The sequence below is a fragment of the Cajanus cajan genome, chromosome 1 (genome assembly GCF_000230855.2).
Source record: "Cajanus cajan strain Asha chromosome 1, NIPB_CcT2T_4, whole genome shotgun sequence".
Taxonomy (NCBI): Eukaryota; Viridiplantae; Streptophyta; class Magnoliopsida; order Fabales; family Fabaceae; genus Cajanus; species Cajanus cajan.
In genome coordinates this window covers 63032889-63051807 of record NC_138517.1, presented here as the reverse complement: position 1 = coordinate 63051807, position 18919 = coordinate 63032889, and the positions used below count along the sequence as shown (strand labels likewise).

General features: G+C 35.5%; 1 long non-coding RNA gene and 1 pseudogene across 2 annotated transcripts; one reads left to right on the top strand and one right to left on the bottom strand.

Moving 5' to 3' along the window:
* The first annotated feature begins 602 nt into the window (after positions 1-602).
* Positions 603-9674, top strand: LOC109793974 (villin-1-like; annotated as a pseudogene). Its single transcript, XR_014428361.1, has 9 exons — positions 603-953; positions 1030-1386; positions 6295-6426; positions 6562-6762; positions 6839-6903; positions 7022-7090; positions 7226-7520; positions 7618-7750; positions 9104-9674. The product of XR_014428361.1 is annotated as a villin-1-like (transcript).
* An 82-nt stretch (positions 9675-9756) lies between these two features.
* LOC145950364 (uncharacterized) lies at positions 9757-10123 on the bottom strand. The gene is made up of 2 exons (XR_014428362.1): positions 10032-10123; positions 9757-9925 (listed from the first exon to the last, which is right to left on the bottom strand). It is a non-coding gene; the product is annotated as an uncharacterized LOC145950364 (long non-coding RNA).
* Positions 10124-18919: the final 8796 nt, after the last annotated feature.

Sequence of the window (18919 nt, the reverse complement as noted above, 5' to 3'; positions counted from 1 at the left end):
ATCCTGTGTCTATAAATGTATATAATATTATTTTATTATTATTTTGTGGCAATTTTTATTACCACTAAAAACCATATTAAATGCTACTAAAAATATATTTTGTTATAGTGATACAACACTAATTATTTAAACTTGAATCATGTCTCTTGTATTTTTAAGATTTTATGTTGCTAAAAAATAATTACCAGAAAAATAGACAAACATTTAATGAAAATTTACCCAAAATATTTTAATAAAAACTGGAAAATAAGGGTGTGACAACAATTATTATTTTAAAATTTTAAAATATTAGCTATTGGGTTTATTTTATGAAAAATCATATTTCAAAAAGAACATTATATTATGGATTTATATACATGTTATTTAAAAAGTCACTTAGATGTGTTTTGCATAGCCTCACTACTAGAAAAATATTATTTAACATCTACATATCTACATCGGTTTCAAAAGAAACGATGTAAATAAAACATGCGGTGGCAGTTTAGTAAATAAATAAAAGGTATAAACATATTTACATCGATTTTGTGAAGAAACGATGTAGATGTGAACAATTCTGCATCAGTTATTTTATCGACCGATGTAAAAATGAAATCGTAGAGTTATTTTACATCGGGTTTAACTTTTCCCGATGTAGAAGCTAAGGCCAAATTTCCGTGGGAGCAAACCCTCTCAACATCTCAACACTCTCGCAGACGCTCTCAACACTCTCAGGGGCACTCTCCTCTTGCTGACCTTCAACAACCCTAGAGGAGCTCTCCCTCTCAATATCTCAACACTCTTGCAAGTGCTCTCCACACTCTTGTGGGTGCTTTTCTCTTGTTGACCATCGACAACTCCGGAGGAGCTCTTTCAAAACAATGTGGTGCTCCAAATCCACAAACGCTCCCGGAAGAGCTCTCTTGAATTGTGGTGCTGCTCGCGTGTTCGTCGCCGAAGGGAAGACCAAAAGATTCGTAAGTTTACCTAAAACCTATTTTGGAATTTATCAAAGCTTTCTATAGTATGTGATATATTGTGGTTAGGGTTTAGGGTTACGACGGACCCACCACCCAATCCTTACCAGAGAGCCTCGCTGGCTACGTGCCTTCGATTCCCGCCATCGAAAAGCCTCCAACTTTGGATGATCCGGAAGCAGATACCGTTGACACGATTAATGGGTCTGACGAGGTAGTAGGCTGTGGCCGTTTCGCGGTTGCTCGACCGGTGATGAGTACCAATTCAGAGCCTTTTTTTGTGATAAGGATTGTAAAAGAAACGCTTTGATTACTCAATTATATGAATAGGAAATGGATTTTGGCTGGAGAATCCTTTGTTGGAACCTTGATTGGAATCTTCGGAGCGACATTTGGAAGTGTAGGTGGAGTTGGTGGTTGTTAAGCTTTTCGAGTAAGCTTAGAAACTCCAGACTTGCAAACAAGTAATTGGGAAATAAACTCTTTTCATTCCTGATTCAAAGAATTACATTCCTATTTATAAACTAAAAGAAATAATTAATGATAACAAAATCTAATCATATCTACTGCAACTACTTAATTGATAAAAGGATAAGTTAATGATAACAGTCTTATCCGATAAATATTAAGTAACAAAATCTTTTATCTAGCTGGGTGCTCTTCGTACACGTGTGGGTACATCCCTTTTTGCATGGGTTGTATCATTACCCCTCCCATGGAACAAGACCTTGTCCTCAAGGGTCTGAGTAGAATAAATAGTTTCCAAAATATCCCAATCTTCCCAAGTAGCATCATGGCGGGTCTAACCTTCCCATTCCACCAAAACTTGATATTTTGCACCTGTAGAATCATGGATGGTTCATTCAGCTACAATCAATTTTGGTTGGGGAGTATTAGGTGCAGAGAACTCTACAGTATCCACATGGGTTGGTGGAATGGGACCATTGTAAGTTTTTAGAAGTGAGATATGAAAAACAGAGTGTATCTTGCAGTCTGATGGCAACTCTAACTGGTAAGCAACGGGTCCAATTTTGGCAGTGAAATTTCACCCAAACCCACTGTCCCACCTCATACGACTTGGCCATCCGTTTGGTATCAGCATATTTGCGCATTCGAGCTTGTGCGTGGGCAATGTGGTCTTGCAATTGTTCTTGAATCTGAGTTCTGTTGGTAAGGTCCAAGTTAACGTCTTCAACTGAGGCCGAGCCTGGAATGTATGTTGGGAGTAGTTTTGGGTTAGTCCCATAAAAGGCTTGGTGAGGTGTCATGCCAATTGAACTATGAAAAGTGGTGTTGTAACATAACTCAGCCCAAGGCAAATAAGAGTGCCATTGACGTGGATGGTCTGCGGTAAAGGCACGAAGATATTGTTCTAAGCATCGATTTACGACTTCCGTTTGGCCGTCACTCTGTGGATGGTAGGCAGTAGAGAAGTGCAATTTAGTATCACCAAAACTCATTAATTGACGCCAAAAATGACTTAAGAAAAGAGGGTCCCTATCTGACACAATTCCCGTAGGGAAACCATGAAGTTTGACTACGAGATCCAGAAAAACATGAGCTACAATTTTAGCTGTAAAGCCAGACTTCAAAGCAGAAAAATGGGCAGCTTTGGTGAGGCGATCGACTACTATGAAGATAGCCGTGTAGCCTTGTGATGAAGGACGGCCAATGATGAAATCCATAGAAATTTCAGTCCATAGTACTGTAGGTATGGCCAATGGTTGAAGAAGCCCAGGAGTCTTGGTAGTAAGATATTTGGTTTGTTGACAAATTAAGCATGCTGCAACAAATTTCTCTACGGCTTGTTTGGCTCCTTTCCAATAAAATTGCTCGATCACACGTTTATAGGTCTTTAACACACCAACATGGCCGCCTTGGGGAGTTGGATGAAACTCATGCAATACCTTAGAAATCAAAGGAGAATTGGCAGGGAGGAACAATTTAGAATGGTATAAAATTAGACCATGTTGCACTGAAAATCCAACCGGTAAGGTACCATTCTGATGTTGACGATAAAGGTCAAGAAGTGTAGGCTCATAATTATTGGCAACACGCAGATCTGTTATGATGGCTCCTTCCAATGTGGTGTAGGTGTGTAAAAGTGTGGCCGGTGATCGAGACAAGGCATCTACAGCTGCATTGCTTTTTCCCATTCGATATTCTATATCAAACTCATAGCCAAGGAGTTTAGTGAGAAAATATTGTTGCTCTGGAGTTTGAATAACTTGGTGCATGAGGTCCTTTAAACTATGGTGATCCGTTCTAATGAGGAACCGTTTTCCCAACAAATAATGCCGCCAACGAGCTACTGCTTGGGTAAGAGCATATAGTTCCCGAACATAAGTGGAAGCCTTGGCCATTTTGGGAGAAAGCTTTTTACTAAAATATGCCAAGGGGTGTCCCTTTTGAGTCAACACCGCGCCAATCCCATGGTTTCTAGCGTCTGTTTCTATCACAAACATAACGAAAAAATCAGGAAGGGCTAAAGTTGGTGTTGTAGTTAATGCCTCTTTGAGGTGAAGAAAGGCTTGTTCAGATGTCGGGGTCCCGTGAAAAGAATTATGTTTAAGCATATCCGTTAAAGGCCATGCAATGCTAGCATATCCTTTGACAAAACGCCTGTAATATCTTGTTAATCCCAGAAAACCACGTAACTGGGTAATATTTTGTGGGAGTGGCCAATTGATCACTGCATCAATCTTTTGTGTATCCACCTGAACACCGTGGGCAGACACCACATGGCCAAGATAATTGATGGACACTTGACAAAACTCACATTTTGAAAGGTTTGCAAATAACTTGTGAGTACGTAATGTTTCCAATACCAGAGTAAGATGGGAAATATGGTCCTCCATTGATTTACTATAAATTAAAATATCATCAAAGAAAACAGCCACAAAATTACGAATATAAGCCTGGAAGACCTTATTCATGGTTGATTGAAAAGTGGATGGGGCATTAGTGAGACCAAACAGCATGAGAAGAAACTCATAATGGCCATGATGTGTGCGAAAGGCAGTTTTACCAATGTCTTCCTCACGCATACGAATTTGATGAAAACCTGATCGTAGGTCAAGTTTTGAAAAAATAACAGCACCATGCAGTTCATCCAGGATTTCTTCAATTGTTGGGATAGGAAACAAATCACGAATAGTGATTGCATTCAGTGCTCGGTAATCAACACAGAACCTCCAAGAACCATCCTTCTTTTTAATCAAAAGGACTGGAGAAGAAAAAGAACTTTGGTTGTCGTGGATGATGCCAGATTTAAGCATTTCAGCAACTAAACGTTCGATTTCTGCTTTCTGAAAGTGAGGGTATTTGTATGGACGAACATGTACTGGTTTAGAGTCTGGAACCAGATTAATTTGGTGATTAATCTCACGTGGAGGAGGAAGGCAGTGGGGCTCACTAAAGACCAATGCAAACGTGTCTAACAATTGTTGTATCTGTTTTGAAAAATCCTTTGGAGTGTTAGCAACGGGATCATGTCTTAGCTGCATGTGGCACACCGATAGAATGTTATTGCTGTGGAGCAACCTTTTAACACCTGTACTATTGATGGGGTTGACCTGCAACAAGGTTTCGGCATATAGAACTGTTGGTTGACCCGAGTAGATAAACTCTATAGTATTGAGATCGTAGTCAGTGAGGACACGATGTAAACTTTTGAGCCATGCTACACCAAACACCACATCTGCGCTAGCAATATTAAGATGAAAGAGATCAATAGTAAAGGAAACACCTTGTACGCTTAGTGAAATTGCAGAACTCTTAGTGTTGCACCAAATGAAATCACCATTACCCACAAATACTTTGAAAGGGGTTATAATCGAAGATGGTAAACGCAAGTGTTGTGCAACTGAGGGCTTGATGAAATTAAAAGTACTACCACTATCAACCAACACATTCACAGACTAGCCTTGATAGAACCCTTTGAGTCGTAGTGTGGAGGGGTGATATTCACCTGAAAGGGCATTAAAGCTCACCTCTGGTTCTACGGTTTGTTCATCTAATCCCTAACTATCAATGTCGAGAACAGAAAACATCTCAGTGACATCTTCTGGGGCTAAGAGGACGTAACATTGGGCTCTACAATTGTGAGAAGGATTGTATTTATCATTACAGTAGTAGCAAAGTCCTTGGCGACGTCGTTCACGTAACTCAGCAGCTGTAAATTTTTTATATGGGTTTTTATTTGGAGATAGGGAACCAGTTGGTGGAGTGGATTTTGGCATTGTGACGTTAGATGGAATGCTAGAAGCTATTGATTTCTCTAGTGCAGGCAAGGGTGGTTTGGGTACGATTGTAGGAGAAGGTGGTAAGGTTGATCGTGGACGGTTGAAGGGTGACGAGATAATTGGCAGGGAGGGTTTCAAGGAATTTTGGAGGGCCAAATGGTTTTGTTCGTGTAAGCGGGCTAAGGCCACAGCGTCTGGTTATGTCGCTGGTCTTGCTAAACGTAACTGACATTTGAGATAGTCAGTTAATCCTGCCACAAAAAAACTAATCTGCCATGCCTCGGATAAACCAGAAACTTTGGTAGAGAGCTTTTCAAATTGACTTTGATATTCTGCCACTGAGCCTTTTTGCTTAAGTTCCTTCAATGCTTCTTGAGGATTGTCGTAAAGATTAGAGCCGAAACGACGATGCACCGCTTGGACAAATACCCCCCAATCTTGTGTATAATGGTTGCAGATTAACCACTTATACCAAGAGTAGGCTGGCCCTACCATGTAGAAGGAAGCTATCTTGATCCGTTGATCCATGGGTGTTCCTGAAACATCAAAATATTCTTCAATTCGAAACAGCCAATCATCAACGTCTTCCCCATTAAATGTGGGTATCTCATGTTTGAACTCTCGGAAAGATATGTGATTTGAGCGATGCACAGAATGTGGAGGTGCGGGCTTGGCATCGGATGAGTGTTGTGCAGTAATCAACTCACGCATTTGAGCAAATTGTACGTTGATGCTCTCCTGAAAATTTTGTCGGTGATCTTTGGCCTCGCGCAATTCTGTCTCCATGCGAGCAAGTTCGCTTTCAATCTTTGCCAAGCGTGTACCATCAGCCATTGCAGATGCAGAAACTCAACGAAAGCACCAGTGTTAAGCTTTTCGTGTAAGCTTAGAAACTCCAGACTTGCAAACAAGTAATTGGGAAATAAACTCTTTTCATTCCTGATTCAAAGAATTACATTCCTATTTATAAACAAAAAGAAATAATTAATGATAACAAAATCTAATCATATCTACTGCAACTACTTAATTGATAAAAGGATAAATTAATGATAACAGTCTTATCTGATAAATATTAAGTAACAAAATCTTTTATCCAGCTGGGTGCTCTTCGTACACGTGTGGGTACATCCCTTTTTGCATGGGTTGTATCAGTGGTGGTGGCATCTTTGTGCCAATGCTAATCCTCATTATTGGGTTTGATCCAAAATCAGCAATTGTTATTTCAAAGTGTAAGCATTTATCTGTTCAGAATTTATACTGATGTTGCCAATTATTGGATTTCTTGGGAAGAAACTACTTGTTTATAAACTAGTATATTACTAAAATGGTTTCAAGTGTTTTGCCATTTTCTATGGTTATTTCAGGTATGGTCACAGGTTCAGCTATCTCAACTGTATTATTCTGCTTGAAGCGAAAGCATCCAACACTTGATCAACCTGTTATTGATTATGATTTGATGCTACTTATCCAACCTATGCTAATGCTTGGAATCAGCATAGGAGTTATTTTAAGTGTAATATTTTCTGATTGGATGGTCATTATTCTTCTAATTATTCTCTGTATAGGTAATGATACAAGCTTTTTACTTAACTTAAAATTAGACTTAATAATATGATTGATTTGTTATATTTTGCCTTACAGTGACATCAATCAGGGCATTCTTCAAGGGTGCTGATACATGGAAAAAGGAAACCAAAGTAAAAGAGGTAAATGCTACTAATTTTACAGATGAAAGTCTTCAATAAAACTATGTTCTTGAGTGGAAAGATAGATTTCTACTTTTTGTAAAAATAAATTGGGTGTTGATTTCAAGTTTATTTGCAGACAACTCAAAACAAAGGAGGCACTTATTTGTATGATATTCACTTCTGGATTGGAAAGGATACAAGTCAGGTATGTTTGGACTTGACCTTGTGTTTGAGTTTCTTCCAGTTTACCGTATATGATGTTAACAGTTTAGATATTCATGAACCATCATATTATGACAAAAGGAAAATCTCTATTCATATGGTGTGATTTTCCTTGTAGGATGAGGCTGGAACAGCAGCCATTAAAACTGTTGAACTCGATTCTCTGTTCTTGTACTTCATAAATTCAATGCAAATTCATTGACTAAAAATGTGATACGAAGTTTTCCTTATGCAGCTCCCTTTTGCACGGTCTTTGCTGAATCATGAAGATGTGTTCATCCTAGACACTTAGAATAAGATTTATCAATTCTATGGTGCAAACTCCAATATTCAGGAAAGAGCCAAGGCTCTTGAAGTTATCCAGTTGTTGAAGGAAAAGTATCATGAAGGCAAATGCGAAGTTGCAATTGTTGGTAAGGGCACAAGGCACATGTTATGTGATTGGAATATGTGTTCTTCAAGTGTATATTATGATTTGTTTGTGACTATAAAATGTATCCCACATTGCAGATGATGGCAAACTTGTTAATGAGTCAAACTCGGGTGAATTTTGGGTTCTCTTTGGTGGTTTTGCTCTCATTGGAAAGAAGATAATTAGTGAGGATGATATCGTTCTAGAGACCATTCCTGCTCAACTCTATAGGTATTACTCTATAAAACCTTTTTAATTACAAGTCAATAAAATGAGTAGAAAACTGAATATAATCAAATATATTTATCTTACACTTCAAAAAGGGATATAGGTAGTTTTTGTTGGGTCAACACTACCTGCAGGAATGTTTCTCTTTTCTTTGTGAATTTCATATCTTATCCTTCCTTTTCTTTATATCACCTAGGTATATAAAATTTGATTTATTATTGAATTATAGGCAGCAGATGCTAGTGCTCAAAGAAGCGTATTGTGTGCTTTGTGCTGGTTTTGAATGTATTTATTTATAAGAGAAAAGAAGATATATTGATCAAAACCAGGGAGGTTTGAATTCTCATTATGTCTGAAGTTGAAGATGTGGTGTCATCACTGTTTGCTGGCTTATACTAGGAACCATGATTATTTTCTTTTCTGTTGGTGCTATATATATTATAATGTTAAATCTTTCTTTTTTTAACTTTCTCTCTCCTTAATACTTTTAGCAATATATATTATTTTCTTTTCTGCTGGTGCTAATTTTTTACTCCAACAAGTCATTTTTTATTTCTTGATATGATTATTCAAGCCTATCCAGCTATTATTCAATTTTTTTGCATGCGCTTGTATCGTTAAAGTATGCCTTTTCCTCTTAAAGATATTGTTATCATTTTGTCTGCTTGGTGCTTCATTCATTACTTGTATTATTTGTGGTGTTCACTTTAAGTCAGGATGTCAATTGGTTGGATCCTACAGATTATTTTTCCTTTTCTTGGTTGATTCTTATAATTTATTAATTAATTAATTTTCATGTCCCAAATTGTATGCAGAATACCTGATATACTTATTAGCCTATATGCCAGTTTGAATCAAATAAAATTTCTAAATATTTTACAAGGCCAATTTAATGACTTAGTGACTTTGTTGTTGTCTTGTGTGGGTTATATTGAATAAATGACAATAATTTTTGGGTTGTGTAGTTGAATATGATCTTTAGTTCACAAAAAGAAATAGTTGCCTGGGAAATAACAAATGGAGGTAATGGATTAGGTAATCGTGCCAATTGATGAGCTAAGGCATAATGAACTATATTTGGATACATAATTACATACATTGTTTTTTTGGCATTACGTTCCTTTAGGGAATGATAACTATTTAACAAATGCTTTTCCAGATGAGTGCATATTTTGCACCTGCTTTTTTCTCTGAATATGGTGACGCCAACCGGTACAAAATTCAAGAAGTCATTGCGTGTTTGATTTTGATTTGTTTTTTTAATGTGTTGTTGCTATTAATTGAAACAGATATATATTGCAGAGGGTTTGATTTTGATTTGTTTTTTTAATGTGTTGTTGCTATTAATTGAAACAGATATATTGCAGAGGGTGGCCTAACTGGGGAGTGCAAGCGGTGGGTGCCTCGAAGAGGGAAAACACCTCTAGATGCTAGGAGGAGTTGAACTTGTACAATAAAAAGCTTCTAAAGTTGTTGCAGAATGAAGGACTTGCAGCTTTAGGGGACGGTGTATCTGAATCTGATTATATTAGAGTGCAGGAGAGGCTAAAGAAACTCATAAAGGAGCTCTATTGTGGCTCTATTGGTTCAAAAATAAGCATATTTTTTTTTTTAAAAAAAATGCAATCTACATAAGTTCTCTGGACAACTGATGTAGATTTAAGAATAAATCTACATCGGTTGTCTAGAGAACCGATGTAGATTTACACTTAAATTTACATCGATTTTTCAGAACTGATGTAAAAATGTATATATTTTTTACGTCGTTCTATTCTACATCGGTTTTAGAACTGATGTAGATGCCTTTAGAAAACCGATGTAAATATGCATTTTGTAGTAGTGCCTATTGATCTCATATTGAACTTTGTCAAATTTTTATGCATTGTTATATTGGTTCAACTCTTTTAACTAGTCTGTGTATTCGTTAGTTTTTTTTCGTAAGCATTCAAGCGTTTCGACATCAAAAGAAAGCAATATTAAAAAATAGAATAAAAATAATAAGTCAAAAATAAAGAAAAAATGCATTACTCATTTATTAAAATTCTTTTGTTACAATTTTTTTATTTATGACATTTCTTCTAAGAATATTTTACTTTTCCAGTCTTGTAATGTAGTATCACTTGTTCTTGCATGATTGCAAGCAAGAATCAACTACATAAGAGTTTCGAAGACCAACATCTGACAAAAAAAGACAATTATCAAAAAGTGTAAGAGCATAGTTAACTCAATTATCAATAATAAGAAAAACCCTAAACAAGGTCATGGAAAGTAAAATCATGCATACCAGTGTTGATGTCAACAGAGTTGGTCAAACCACAAGCATTAATACAATCATATGGAACATCGTTGAACGTTTTACGACAACTTGCAGTACATGTTTTAAAACAACTAAGACTTAATTGTGGAGCGCATTCTAAGCCACATTTGGCAAAACACTTGATCTTACTAAACACATTGTTTGGCTCGACTTGTGGAGATGGAGGATTGACATCAGCTTGCACAAAGACTAACATAATCATCATCATCATAACTCCAATAATACGAATGTTATTCATTGTCATTACTCTTCTCTATGTTTTTACAATGTATATTTTGGTTGTGATGTTTTGATTAAAAGAAAAATGTCATTTTATAGGCATAGAGTGTTGCATGGAAAATAACTTTAATTTTTCACCAATATTTCATATAAGGTTAGTATCGTTTTGTGCTAGTAAAATGGATTTGATTTGTATTAATAATAAATCATCAAGATTAATTAAACAAGAATATCATCGATTTAATTATGTGTATTGCAATTCAAAAAAAAAAAAAAAAAAGAAGCACGTTTTAACAAAGTAAATTAAGAGAATAAAAAATAAATAAATTATATTTATAGAAAAAAAAAAATATATAATATATGTTTTACTTTATTGTATCAAAGAGATTCTCCAATTGATAGTTAGAGGCTAACTCTTTTTGGAATGTATAAATTACTAAATGAAATTTTGTATTTGGACCCTTGTTAAACTCATAATCTATTAAGACAAGATAATGAAGCATTAATTTAATAATGCAAATTTTGGAAATTTTGATATTAATTTTATTAGATGTAGAAAAATAACAAAGATAATAATCTAAGAGAATCAAGTAAAAAGATTCTCATTAAAAAAATATATCAAAGTACATATATTATTATTATTATTATTATTATACTAAAAGTAGAAAAGTACTTCATAAGACAAAATCTATTAAAATAAAGTTACCAAATTCTGATTTAATTTTTTAGCTGTACTTGTATTCTACTAAAAAATTTAAACTATATAATATATATACTAAAAAAAGAAAATATATAATTGAATTTATTTGGAAAAAATATTGTAAAAAAATGGATTAAAAATTTAATACTAATTCTTTTATTAAACTCTATTTTAATTATACTTTTATTTTATTTTACTTTATTTTTCTGATGTAACACCTTCTACCCCAAATTATAATAAGAAATTTTTGATAATAAAAATATTTTAATAAAAATCATTTAAACTTTGTTGTTTTAGTAACTGGGTTCATAACACCTTCATAAAATAAAACTCTTAAAAATATGATTAAACTTTCAAAATAATCAATGTAAGGTACAACTATCCAGTTACATAAAATTCCAGCAAGACAAAAAGCCATGAACTAATGAAACTAATGGAAATATAAATGTTTTTGCCCAATGTCACACTATCAAAGAAAGATTCCAAATTAACCAATGAAGCATTAAGTTTTGTCTCCAACAAACTCCTCCTCTTCTACCTCATCTAAGTTTGCAAATGGAGATCAACCCAAATACACAACACAACAAACACTAAGATTGTGCACCCTCTACCCCAACATACATATACAGTAATTATAAAAAAATAAAATTTTTCATCATTAAAAACCAAATTTCCAACCACGTAAGGGTAAAAAGCTCACATTCATAAACTTAATCTAAATAACATGCTGGTAAAACTACAAAAAAATAAAATTGAGTTTTCCAAAATAATTTAATAAGAACATCTTAAACTAATCTTATCTATACCCCGATGTCACATGTCCTATTAGAGCAAATTAAGCCCAATATAGAAGCCTAAGCTTCATCACTATCATCCTCAGCCTCACGCTGATGATTACCTATATAACAGTCAAAGAAAAACAACACAAGAAAAGGGAATGAGAAACATCTCACTCTGACTCACAGTGTAGAAATATATGCCGGATAGCCAAACACAAACAAAACAGGTATAACATAGATATATTAACAACAATATCACACCTCACTCATCCGAGACATAAAAATATCAATTTATCATATAACATTAAAAATGCACATGTATAGACACGGACTACATATTATCATGCATGTGGCGCCAGTAAAATATCACATGGCATATTGCCGCTAGTAATACACGAAGAGTAGTCTAGGAGTACATGCCGGGTCACACCCTCTGCGTACTCTCACTAGAAGGATATACTACCAAGGTCTCGTCGGGATAGCTAAGCCGCGCAAGATACATCCCATGCACACAGTGTGCGAGACTGGGACTTCGAGCTATGATAACTTCATTTTCAATGATTTCTTTTTCTTTGGCTATCATTTCCTCTTTTCTCATAGTTTAAGTGATTTAAGTTTAAGTAGAATTTTTTAAAGGCTTTTTGGTGAACTTGAATCAGTTCCACTATTTGAAGAAATGTGATGACTCGGGATGGAAAAATTTAAAGTTGGATAAAAATTAATCCACCTAAAATGTTGCACCAACTAATAGTGTTAAGAAATCCTTTGGAACTTTCCAGCACTCCTAACGTAGCATAATATTATTAAATGAAAGAAATTAAAGAATGGTTACAAACAAAGGGTGGGAGTCTTAAGTAGACATTAGAATCTCTTAAGACTACTCCCACTAGTAAATGAGAATATATTACACAAGTTTAAAAGCAAGGAAAATTAAAAATTCTTCTTGTAGTCCTCTCAAGTGTTTAACCACTTTTGGTGTTGATTATCCCAATCTCGAATTTCCTACAAAGGAGTAATCCCTCCAAGGGTTCCATCAACAACTCAAGATAGTAGTACCTTGTGGCAAAGGCCTTTCTTATCCTTTAAGTGAAAAGTTAGCACACCAAAAGATTAGAAAATATTTATAAGACAAACGAGTATAGTTAAAGTTAGAAAAGCTAAACTCAAATTACGGAATTAATGTGACATACATAAAGAAAACCAACAAAATTTGACAAGCTAAAATTAAAGCACTTTTGGATGGCTATAGCTCACAAAAGGATGAGATGGCGGCAATGTGTCGAATGAGAAAGCAAGACACCTAAGAGTTATTAGCTTTTCAGTGTGAAAATGCTGACTTGAGAAGTCAAGCGAAGAGTTGGGAACCTTCAAGCCAAACTACGTATGAGGAATCTCCAACACATTCCAAACCAGGCAAGACCTTCCCCTCCGAGCCACCCCTTGATTCCTAACCAACCCATTGCGCCGTCTTTAATGCAACCAAGCAACGTCAGAACCGACGGTCTAGTTGGTCCCTTTTGCCATCCCTTTACTAGATAGATCATGGAAACACCCCTACTCAAGAATTAGAAAAGCCTCCCAGTGGAAAAGTACAATGGCTCCACCTATCCTGACGATCACTTAGACATATTCCTAACTCAGGCTATGCTATCAACTCAAGAAGACACAATGTTTTCTTGTATCTTTCCTACCTCGTTGAAAGAAAATTCCTTTAATTAGTTTACCAAGTTTACCCTAGATCGATAGGTTCATTTGGAGAATTGGCCTCGACTTTCACAGTTTAGTTCATAACAAGTAAGCCATACCAAATGATGTCACTAGCCATCACCAACCTCCAGCAAGGGAAAAATGAGTCTTTCAAATATGTTATGGATCACTTTAACAAGACCTCCATGAAAATTATGAACTTAAATCCTAATATAGAGATGGATAGGCTGACAATGATTCTCAAGGAAGAACCATTCATCGAAAACCTCTACAAGAAACTAGCACAGAACATGAAAGAATTAAGGAACAGGTTTGAGAAATACATGAAAATGGAGGAGTGAAATGAATCTTGTAGCCAATAAAGGCTTGAAGGCCTCTAATAAACAAAACGAGAAGTTGAACCCTTAAATAAGGGAAAAGAGATCAAACCCAACATGAATTAGCCACCTCAAGGACCCTAATACTCCAACTATACCCCCCTTAAACACTAGAAGAGTAATGGTGCTTGAGCATGCACTTCACTTAAAGTTCTTGTCAATACCAAAGCGATCTAACAACCCAGCCACAACAAATCCATCTAAGTCGTGTCAATACCATCCACTACAAGAAATATGGCATTTAACGACCACCAAACTCGGTCTTTAAATAAAAATCATTCGCTAAATTAACTTTTTTTTGCAATGATAAAAATTGAGGATACTCAATAGAGGAGTGTACAACCTTAAGAGACAAGATTGAAAACTTAATCAAAGGTCACCTGTGAGGATGCGTAGGATACCCATGACCACACCACAAAAATTTACAAGAGTTAAAATTGATGGAAACCTTAGGAGAGACTTGATTGATGTAGTTTCTCCTTAAAGCTTCTTGGATGGATCTTTAACTTCTTGGACTTCTTCAAGCTCTTTCAATGGCATCCAATGATGTTAGAAGCCATTTATAAAACATAAGGAAAGGTAAGATCTCTCTTAGATGACGCCACACTCTTAAAGAGTGATAAATCTTTTCAAACTCTCACCACACTCAAGGAGGATAAGAGAAAAGGAAGAATTTTCAAAGAGAGAAACAAGCTTTGAGAAATAATTTGGAGAATAATTTTGTCTAAATCATGTATAATGCTCAAAACTATTACAAAATGGGTCAAAGTTACAATATATAGAGTTTAGTATTGACTACAAATCTTGGAAGAAATGATGGATGATTCGTTCAAAAACTTGCTCCAAGTCCCTTGGACCTTCCTTGAGTGAATTTGAACATGAAAATGGAGTAGAAACAAAGGTGAAGATGCAGAAAACTTTGGAGTTTGGAAGCACCTAAGCCAAGGGAGCAAAGGATTTCTCACAAAGGTGCTAATTCCTAGAAGTATTCTAGGAACTCTAGAATTTCCTAACCTATTTCGGACTTCTAAGCAGAGAGAATTTGGTTGAAGCAAATGCTCTGAATATCAACATCCAAAGTGAATACAAGTGAATGAGGAGAGTTCTATTTATAGGCAAGATTAGAGTGAAATTGGTGCCACCTTCCATGTAGCCTTAAATTGGCGCCAAGAATTTGAAATTCAAATAGAATTTGAATTTCAAATTCTTTGGCAGCCAATTTTCATCCCATGTGCGGCACCATTTCATTTAAGTATCATTTAGGGTTAATTTAGATTTATTTGGGGATGATCATATGCTACCAACCTTAGGTTATCACATGTGCACCAAATGCATCTCAAATTACTCCTAAATGTAACTTAAATTTGCTAATTTTGCCTAATTAATCTTTTACTCTCAAATCCTACTCTAATGGCCTAAATAAAATGGCCAAATTATCCCAAACACTAAGAAATAATAAAAGAAGCAAAATAAGCCTAATATTGGGTACCAAAATACCCAAGGCCCTTTAAGCTCGAAAATAGGTTCGATAAGCCTATGGCCTAAAAATCCTAATCTATGTGGTTCAAAATGCAAGAATAAAATATATGAAACTTATACTAATATAATATATACAATTAGAGGAAAAATGGAGATCTCAGGGTGTGGCCCATGTGAGGAACAATTTGGGCCCACCAAGCCCACTAGGCCCACTGGGCTCTAAACTAACCCAAATCTTTATGTCTAGCCCATTCCTCTTAGGTCCTTCAATGTGTCACCTCTTGACATCCTTGGCATGATTCCATCAAGTTGGCTTATGGTGCAAGCTAGATTAACCTTGGTTAAGTGTAATCATGGTCATCTATCTTATACTTAAGCTAACTGATCGAAGTCGTATCCAGTCAAATAAAACAAGTAAATGTAGTACTAGGAAGTTGTCCTAGGTCATCTCCCAAGGACTGATCTTTTCTTTCAAAGGTTCAAACACGTAATGGGGGGTTTGGTTCAAATTTATCAAAGTTTAAAACGCAATAAAATGCAAAGTAGGATTAACTCCTTGTTAAGATTGTAACTCTCTTATCCCTGGTTCACAAGACATTTCTCTGTCAACTCAATCCTTGTTCCATCAGAGTTAACCAGCTAAGCGAAGATTAACTCAAGATTTCCCTACATAATTTAAGCAAACGTATACAACATTAAACTTCTCCACAGGATTAAGCAAATTGTGGCATTAATCACAAGCAACCCGGATTCATTAAGCATGAACAGATGTTGAAAACGTATTAATACAGAAATCCAATGAAGAAAAAGAAAGCGGAACAGAGATGCATATACGAATAAAACCTCAAATAGAGATTACAATCCGCTCAAGGAGCCAATCCCAAGGGTTTTAGCCTTCTATCAAAACGAAAATGCAGTAGAACATAGTCAGCAAGGAAGAAGAAGAAGAAGAAACTAACCATCTATATTCATTCAAATGTAAAACGCAGTCTCAAATACAAGAAGAAAAGCAAAACATGAAAAGGAAGAAGAAGTAGAACAGAAAATGTGAAGCTAGAAGCAAAAATGAGAGAAAACTCAAAGAAGAAGCACCAGAAAAATGAAAAACGTGGTCACATCACTAAAGGTTGGTGGCTACATGGTCAGCCCTAACTTAGGTCCTAAAACCCTAGAAGAGTAAATGGGCCCCTTTCCCATGTGTTTGGCTCGAAATTACAAAAATGAGGTTAACAAAAATGTAAATATGTTGCTGATGTGGCACTAATGTGGTGATGTGGTGCTGACATGGCACTGACATGGCACTTTATCTCTTGAAGTCCAAAAATAATATCCAAGCCCAAAAATGCTTCACAATTAACTTGAAAATAATTAATAGACAAAAATTAGACCAAGTGAATTGGAATTAATTAAAATTTGAATTACTGGTCCAATGAAACCTAAATAGTAAAACTGTGCAATTAATAAGCAATTAAGCCCAAATCAACAATTAAAATAAGTACAAAAAGATAAATAAATAAATAAGGGAAAATAATGCCTCATCACTGACCAACTCCAGTTAAATTTCTAAAAGTCTAGTTAATTATCTAAAAGCTTATGGAGCAAGCTAAACTAATCTTAGTTTAAGAATAAACTACGTTAGTTGAAGTTAACTCCAACTACCTAAGTAATGATTACATTTAACAAGTTTGTTGAGATGTCATTATCAAATTTATTTGACTTAGTTTGTAACTTGGATGGCAAACATGGCTTGGTTTGGACATCCAAACCACTTGCATAAGTAAGTAGACATCCAATACCAATGGGACAAAAGGAGTTTAGGCCATCCTGTAGACACCCAATTTCGTCCGGGGGCGACAGGACATTAGAAGGCCCAAAGGCCCAAACAAGCTGGTTTTAGAAACCTGGAACGGGCTGTTCCAAAACCAGAAAGGGTCGTTCCCAATTTGGAACGGGCCGTTCCAAGTTCCTAAAAGGGCCTAAAACCCTAGTTTGGAACGGGCTGTTCCTAAATTGGAACGGGCCGTTCCAAGATTGGAACGGAACTCCTCGAAAAAGGGCTAAAACCTTAACTGAAACAGGTCGTTCCTAAATTGGAATGGGCCGTTCCAAGTCATTAAAATGGCCTAAACACTCTTGTTTGGAACAGACGTTCCAGTTTAGGAAATTGTGTGTTAATCTCACTTTTGGAATGGGTCGTTCCAATTTCAGAACGGGCATTCCATAGTGTGAAAGGTTGCCACAAAGCACCTAACATCTCCCTATTTTGAAGATCCAATAGAGCTCATTCAAGAGGTATTTCAGTTAATTTCTTTCTCTTTTTTTTTTATTATTTCTTATCTATAATAATTATTGTTATAATAAAAATAATCATGTAGACATTTTAGGATTAATTGTATAATTTAAATTTCAAGCATGTAAATAGTTATTAATAAAGGGGATCTAATATTTAATTTATTAATTCTTATCAAATTAACTTCATCATAGGGTACCGATTGAGGGCGCTGTAGGGGTGTTTAATACCTTCCCTACACGTAACCGACCCCCGAACCCAATTCTGGTTATCAAGGCCATTGTTGGATTCTTTTTTAAAAACTTTTTATTTTTCCAATGTTTTGAGTAAAAAATTGGTGGCGACTCGATGAACCTATTTTCAAAACCATTAATTAAGGATTAGTCTGACATCCGGGCATTCCTTAATTAATGAGACTTTTAAAAAGATGTCTAAACCATAGGTCGCAAGATCAGAAATTTTCAGGTTGCGACAGATGGTGACTCCACTGGGGACGTTTAAAGAGGGTCAAGCCCATTTAATTGATGAAGTTACTGAAAAAAAATATTAATTTAAATATTTTTCCCCTTTACTTTGTTTATTTTATTTGTTTGGCTTTAATATCTGTTTGTCTGTTTAAATTTTGCATATGTTTGAAATAAATTGCAAAAAAACCTTTGCACACAACAGTTCCCCCTACACCCGGGGGCATGAGGGTATTAAACATAGGGAGTGGTTGACGTACGACCGGCCCAAGTTTGGCCTTGGAGCCTGCGAGCCTTGTCAAAAATCATACTCAAGGTGATAACCAGTTATTCTAGCCTAAAACACTGCGACAGACCTTAGAGTTTGCCAGTGACGACAATAGAGATACTGGGTCCCTATAATGGGGGCACCTTGGGGGTCTTTAGACCAGTGAGATTAGAATTGTCCTATACAATGCACTTGCAGGGTCCACAGACCAAGGATCTAAACGTGACTGTTCGCGGGTGTATGTTGATTGAGCATATGTGTGTGCATTTGTTTGCATTATTTGTTCTCATAAGAGTAGATTAATTTTTTAAAACAAGCAAACTGATAATAAAAATATAAAAAAAAAATAGAGAAATTTATACCCCTTTTGTACATTCTTAGGTCATCATATCATAGCATCATATAAGTAATTTCCTTTCCAAAAAAAATATATATGTATAATACCTTTAAAAAATATATGTATATTCGTATCGTGCATCATATCTCATAATTAATCAAAACATGATAAAGTTTAGGAAAAAACAAAAAATGGCATGCATTCTAGGTTAAGATTAGGTATTAGCAACATATAG